Genomic DNA, 6,019 nt, shown 5'->3' with positions numbered 1-6,019 from the left:
TCCTTTTTCTGTTTTCGACTGTGATGGCTATCCTGTGGTTATATATAGTGTTTTGTTAAGTAGACACATGTCACGGAGACCATTGCTTGCTTTCCATAACTCGCCCACAGGTAGGTTTGCCGGAGCTCAAAGATCCTGCCATATAACCAGGTGCAAATGTGCAGTCCCTAACACTCTTATTTAAAGTACGGGACAGACATGCACCCACACATTTTTACATTCACTTGAATAGCTTATAATATATCATTACTATGACTCCTTGCAGAGATGGGGGGTTCCTTATATACTCACTGTCCCTCTCATGCTCTCCTGCTTGATATTGGTCAACTACTTGGGTACAAATGCACAAAAGAAATTTGGCAGCAGGCTATCCTGGTAACCCGCAGACCCCCATAAACTATAAAGGGGTCCGCTGGTTATCTGTCCAGTTTCTACTCAACAAATTCAGAAAGAAAAGTCCTGCTTGTATTTTTCAGGTGAGATGAGGTATCTATCTATCTATCTATCTATCTATCTATCTATCTATCTATCTATCTATCTATCTATCATCTATCTATCTATCTATCTATCTATCTATCTATCTATGTCTCACATATAGATACCTATCTCCACACATACTCACATGACCAGCTAGGATCTGGGTGCTCAGGATTACTTATAATGTGAGGTTCATTTGAATATTATTGCATATGATGATGTCACAATAGCCACATTTGCATATGATGATGTCACAATGGACCCAGGAAGATACATAGAACCTGACTGCTGTGACATCACTGCCATTCTTCAGTTGATGCTTTTGCTGAAACTTCACTTTAGCGAACTAGTTTGTGCTACAAATCTAGTGTTTACTTCCATTGATTTGTTTACTTACTAATCTTTGATCAGGGCCCAGTATCACCTGAGCCACCTGAGAACTTAGTTCTTTGAAATTCCATCAAATCATCCTTGGGTAGCTAAGTCATAAGCGCCCAAGAGCTGCGTCAGCTGATGGCTGAAAATGATGAATGGCTAAATCGACCAGAAAATCAAGGTCGATTCCTGGAGATGTACCCATGATTGTTTCGGTATCTCAGCAGCTCACTGGGACACCATATAATGAGCGTGTTGTTGGAGCAGATGATCCCCCTCAGCTCCACTTGAGGAGAACTCTGTGACTTCTGGCTACCTTCATAGCTCTCGTTGCTTGCGACAAATTACATTTTCTTTTTCCAGGCATGTTGAAAATTGGCAAACTGCCAATTTGGATTAAAGGTGTTTGCCCATGTCAGTTTGTCAGCAGTGCCTGGAGCAGATCAGATAATATGCAAATGCATGAACACAAACCACTGAGGGTTAGCGTGTGTTTACACAGAGTGATAACAGCCCTGGCTTTCTCAGAAGCTGAGATAAGAGCAGTATAATATTGTATGTGAACATAAATTCATAACATTTGTGAAGGAATGTCATTTACCGGGATAAAAAGTAGCCTATGTTTTAATCGAGGTTACAATCTATCTGTGTGCCAAATTTCAGTCAAATCCGTTCAGCCGTTTTTGCATGATTGAGGAACAAACACACAAACATACAAACACACAATCTTTCACATTTATAATACTTTCACATTTATAATATTAGTAGGATAAGATTTACAAGATACTATAAGTAAAAAGAATACAAGTATTATAAAACAGGACAGGAAAATGCCAAGATGTTCCTTGTAGATCTACTCGGCTTGAGTTTCATAGATTTGATGCTTCTCCTAGGGCTTGCCTCTTACAGCATATAATTCATTATATATTCACAATGCTACCCACCATCATTATAGCATACTGCATTTACTCACAATATACCATATCTACCACCCCATATTTTAATTGTAATGTACAGTACAGTTTACAAATGCCTCCAGAATAATAAAAAATATTGTATCCAATTTCATAACCGAATGACTTAGAAGAACATAATGGGATCTACCATTTAACAAAAATTTAAAATTTTGGTGAGAAACTCCCTTTAACTGTAAATCCATGAAGCTTTGAATGGCAGTTTCGCTATTCATCCTTTTGGGTCCAGTTTTTGAAGGTGTTTAAAAGGTTCTACAGTATTAGAAAATATGACTTAATCTTTTCAAAAATTGTACCATACTTGTCTTCAGATTATCTGATATTGACCCTCAGTCACATCATTCTGTTTAAAGAAACTGAGCTACAGTTCCACAAGCACTGCGCGGACAGGTGTGGTGTAGTTTGTCTTGAAGCAGCCATGGTTTTCTAAATATGGGCAACCCGTTTAACATGTTTTACTTGAATAAGTGGCTAGAATGTGCATTACATAAGTGATTCATAGTAAAAACATAAAATCTCAGCTTCAATGACTTGGGGGCAAATATTTTCACACGTAGACTGCTGTTATTGAATAACTTTTTCTCCAATAGGTTAAAACTTGGTTTGAAGATCTACAAAGTGGTGGAAAATGTGAACAAGTAAAGGAAATCAGGAAGGGGGCTAATATTTTCCTTTTTTTAAATGTAGATTGTGAGCCCCATATGGGGATCACAATGTACATTTTTTCCCCTATCAGTATGTCTTTGTAGAATGGGAGGAAATCCACACAGACACAGGGAGAACATATAAACTCCTTGCAGAATAAAGTCTGCTCACAGAAACCATGATACCAAGCTGTAATATTTTGTTAGATCAAAGAAGAATTTTCATATTTGGATACATCAAGCAGTTTTTATCTTGGGCTTTGCTTGTCATTTTTCTATGACAGATCCTGCCAATCCACACTGAAAATGTAATAATGTCATGGAGAAATAACTTTCAAGGGGTTGGTGCCACTGCAGAGAAGCCAGAAAATATAGTGTCACAATTTTGCAAAAAGTCTTTGTGATCATTTGAGAGAAATGTACAGTAATTTTTAACAAGGCCAAGTTTGGTGAAATAAAAGGACTGCATGTGCATGGTGGTACACTACTGCCACCACACCACTATCTGAACAGCCTCTCCCCTCACCTTTTGTCTCTATCCCTATGTAAGTCCTTGCAGATAGGGCCATTTATCCCACTGTACCAGTCGATCACTTTTAGTATTGTATTTGTTTTGTATATTTTGTGTACCGTATGTAAACCCTCAAATGTAAAGCACCATGGAATTAATGTTGCTATATAAATAATAATAATAATAATAATAATAATAATAATAATAACAACACAGAGCTCTTTCACACCTGGAGAAACCAAGGTACACTGTGAAAATAATGTTCATTGACTCCTCAAGTGCTTTTAGCACCCAGTGGCGGATACAGGGTTTGCGGGGCCCTGGGCAATTGACTTTGGCGGGGCCCTACTTACTGGGGGTCTCGCACTTCTAACCTGTACTTCCCAACTGTTGAAGACTAGAAAGAGGGAACAAAACGTGCGGGGCCCCGCCCACTTTTATGTTGACTCCACCCATTCTCATTCAATTTTCATGTGATTCCACACAGTATAATCCTCCTACAGTCACCCGTAAATTATATCTCCCCCCATTTTCATATACACCCTTCATCTACCCCTAGTTTCATGTCCCCCCCATCTCTGTCCCCAGTTTCATGCCATTCTCCCCCTTTATCTGCCCACAGTTTCATTTCCCCCGTCTCTGCCCCAGTGTCATGCCGTTCTCCCCCCTTCATCTGCCCCAGTGTCATGCCGTTCTCCCCCCTTCATCTGCCCCAATGTCATGCCATTCCCCCCCTTCATCTGCCCCAGTGTCATGCCGTTCTCCCCCTCCATCTGCCCCAGTGTCATGCTGTTCTCCCCCCTCCATCTGCCCCAGTGTCATGCAGTTCTCCCTCCATCTGCCCCAGTGTCATGCCATTCTCCCCCCCTCCATCTGCCCCAGTGTCATGCCGTTCTCCCCCCTCCATCTGCCCCAGTGTCATGTTGTTCTCTCCCCCTCTATCTGCCCCAGTGTCATGCCATTCTCCCCCCTCCATCTGCCCCAGTGTCATGCCATTCTCCCCCCTCCATCTGCCCCAGTGTCATGCCGTTCTCCCCCTCCATCTGCCCCAGTGTCATGCTGTTCTTCCCCCCTTCATCTGCCCCAGTGCCATACCATTCTTCCCCCTTCATCTGCCCTAGTGTCATGCCATTCTCCCCCCTTCATCTGCCCCAGTGTCATGCCGTTCTCCCCCTCCATCTGCCCCAGTGTCATGCTGTTCTCCCCCCTTCATCTGCCCCAGTGTCATGCTGTTCTCCCCCCTCCATCTGCCCCAGTGTCATGCCGTTCTCCCCCCCTCCATCTGCCCCAGTGTCATGCCGTTCTCCCCCTCCATCTACCCAAGTGTCATGCCGTTCTCCCCCCTCCATCTGCCCCAGTGTCATGCCGTTCTCCCCCCTCCATCTGCCCCAGTGTCATGCCGTTCTCTCCCCCTCTATCTGCCCCAGTGTCATGCCATTCTCCCCTCCATCTGCCCCAGTGTCATGCCATTCTCCCTCCTCCATCTGCCCCAGTGTCATGCTGTTCTCTCCCCCTCTATCTGCCCCAGTGTCATGCCATTCTCCCCCATCCATCTGCCCCAGTGTCATGCTGTTCTTCCCCCCTTCATCTGCCCCAGTGCCATGCCATTCTCCCCCTCCATCTGCCCTAGTGTCATGCCATTCTCCCCCCTCCATCTGCCCCAGTGTTATGCCATTCTCCCCCCTCCATCTGCCCCAGTGTCATGCCATTCTCCCCCTCCATCTCCCCTAGTGTCATGCCGTTCTCCCCCTCTTCATCTGCCCCAGTGTCATGCCGTTCTCCCCCCTCCATCTGCCCCAGTGTCATGCTGTTCTCTCCCCCTCTATCTGCCCCAGTGTCATGCCATTCTCCCCCTCCATCTGCCCCAGTGTCATGCCATTCTCCCCCCTCCATCTGCCCCAGTGTCATGCCGTTCTTCCCCCCTTCATCTGCCCCAGTGCTATGCCATTCTCCCCCCTCCATCTGCCCTAGTGTCATGCCATTCTCCCCCCTCCATCTGCCCCAGTGTCATGCCATTCTCCCCCCTCCATCTGCCCTAGTGTCATGCCGTTCTCCCCCTTCATCTGCCCCAGTGTCATGCCGTTCTCCCCCTTCATCTGCCCCAGTGCCATGCCGTTCTCCCTCCTCCATCTGCCCCAGTGTCATGCCGTTCTCCCCCCTCCATCTGCCCCAGTGTCATGCCATTCTCCCCCCTCCATCTGCCCTAGTGTCATGCCGTTCTCCCCCTTCATCTGCCCCAGTGTCATGCCGTTCTCCCCCTTCATCTGCCCCAGTGCCATGCCGTTCTCCCTCCTCCATCTGCCTCAGTGTCATGCCGTTCTCCCCTCCATCTGCCCCAGTGTCATGCCGTTCTCCCCCCTCCATCTGCCCCAGTGTCATGCCGTTCTCCCCCTCCATCTGCCCCAGTGTCATGCTGTTCTTCCCCTCTTCATCTGCCCCAGTGCCATGCCATTCTCCCCCCTCCATCTGCCCTAGTGTCATGCCATTCTCCCCCCTCCATCTGCCCCAGTGTCATGCCATTCTCCCCCTCCATCTGCCCCAGCGTCATGCTGTTCTTCCCCCTTCATCTGCCCCAGTGCCATGCCGTTCTCCCTCCTCCATCTGCCCCAGTGTCATGCCGTTCTCCCCCTCCATCTGCCCCAGTGTCATGCCGTTCTCCCCCCTCCATCTGCCCCAGTGTCATGCTGTTCTCTCCCCCTCTATCTGCCCCAGTGTCATGCCATTCTCCCCCCTCCATCTGCCCCAGTGTCATGCCATTCTCCCCCCTCCATCTGCCCCAGTGTCATGCTGTTCTTCCCCCCTTTATCTGCCCCAGTGCCATGCCATTCTCCCCCCTCCATCTGCCCTAGTGTCATGCCATTCTCCCCCCTCCATCTGCCCCAGTGTCATGCCATTCTCCCCCCTCCATCTGCCCTAGTGTCATGCCATTCTCCCCCCTCCATCTGTCCCAGTGTCATGCCATTCTCCCCCCTCCATCTGCCCTAGTGTCATGCCGTTCTCCCCCCTCCATCTGCCCCAGTGTCATGCTGTTCTCTCCC

The sequence above is a fragment of the Leptodactylus fuscus genome, chromosome 6 (genome assembly GCF_031893055.1).
Source record: "Leptodactylus fuscus isolate aLepFus1 chromosome 6, aLepFus1.hap2, whole genome shotgun sequence".
In the NCBI taxonomy this organism is placed as follows: Eukaryota; Metazoa; Chordata; class Amphibia; order Anura; family Leptodactylidae; genus Leptodactylus; species Leptodactylus fuscus.
Note: the sequence above shows the minus strand (reverse complement) of the source record.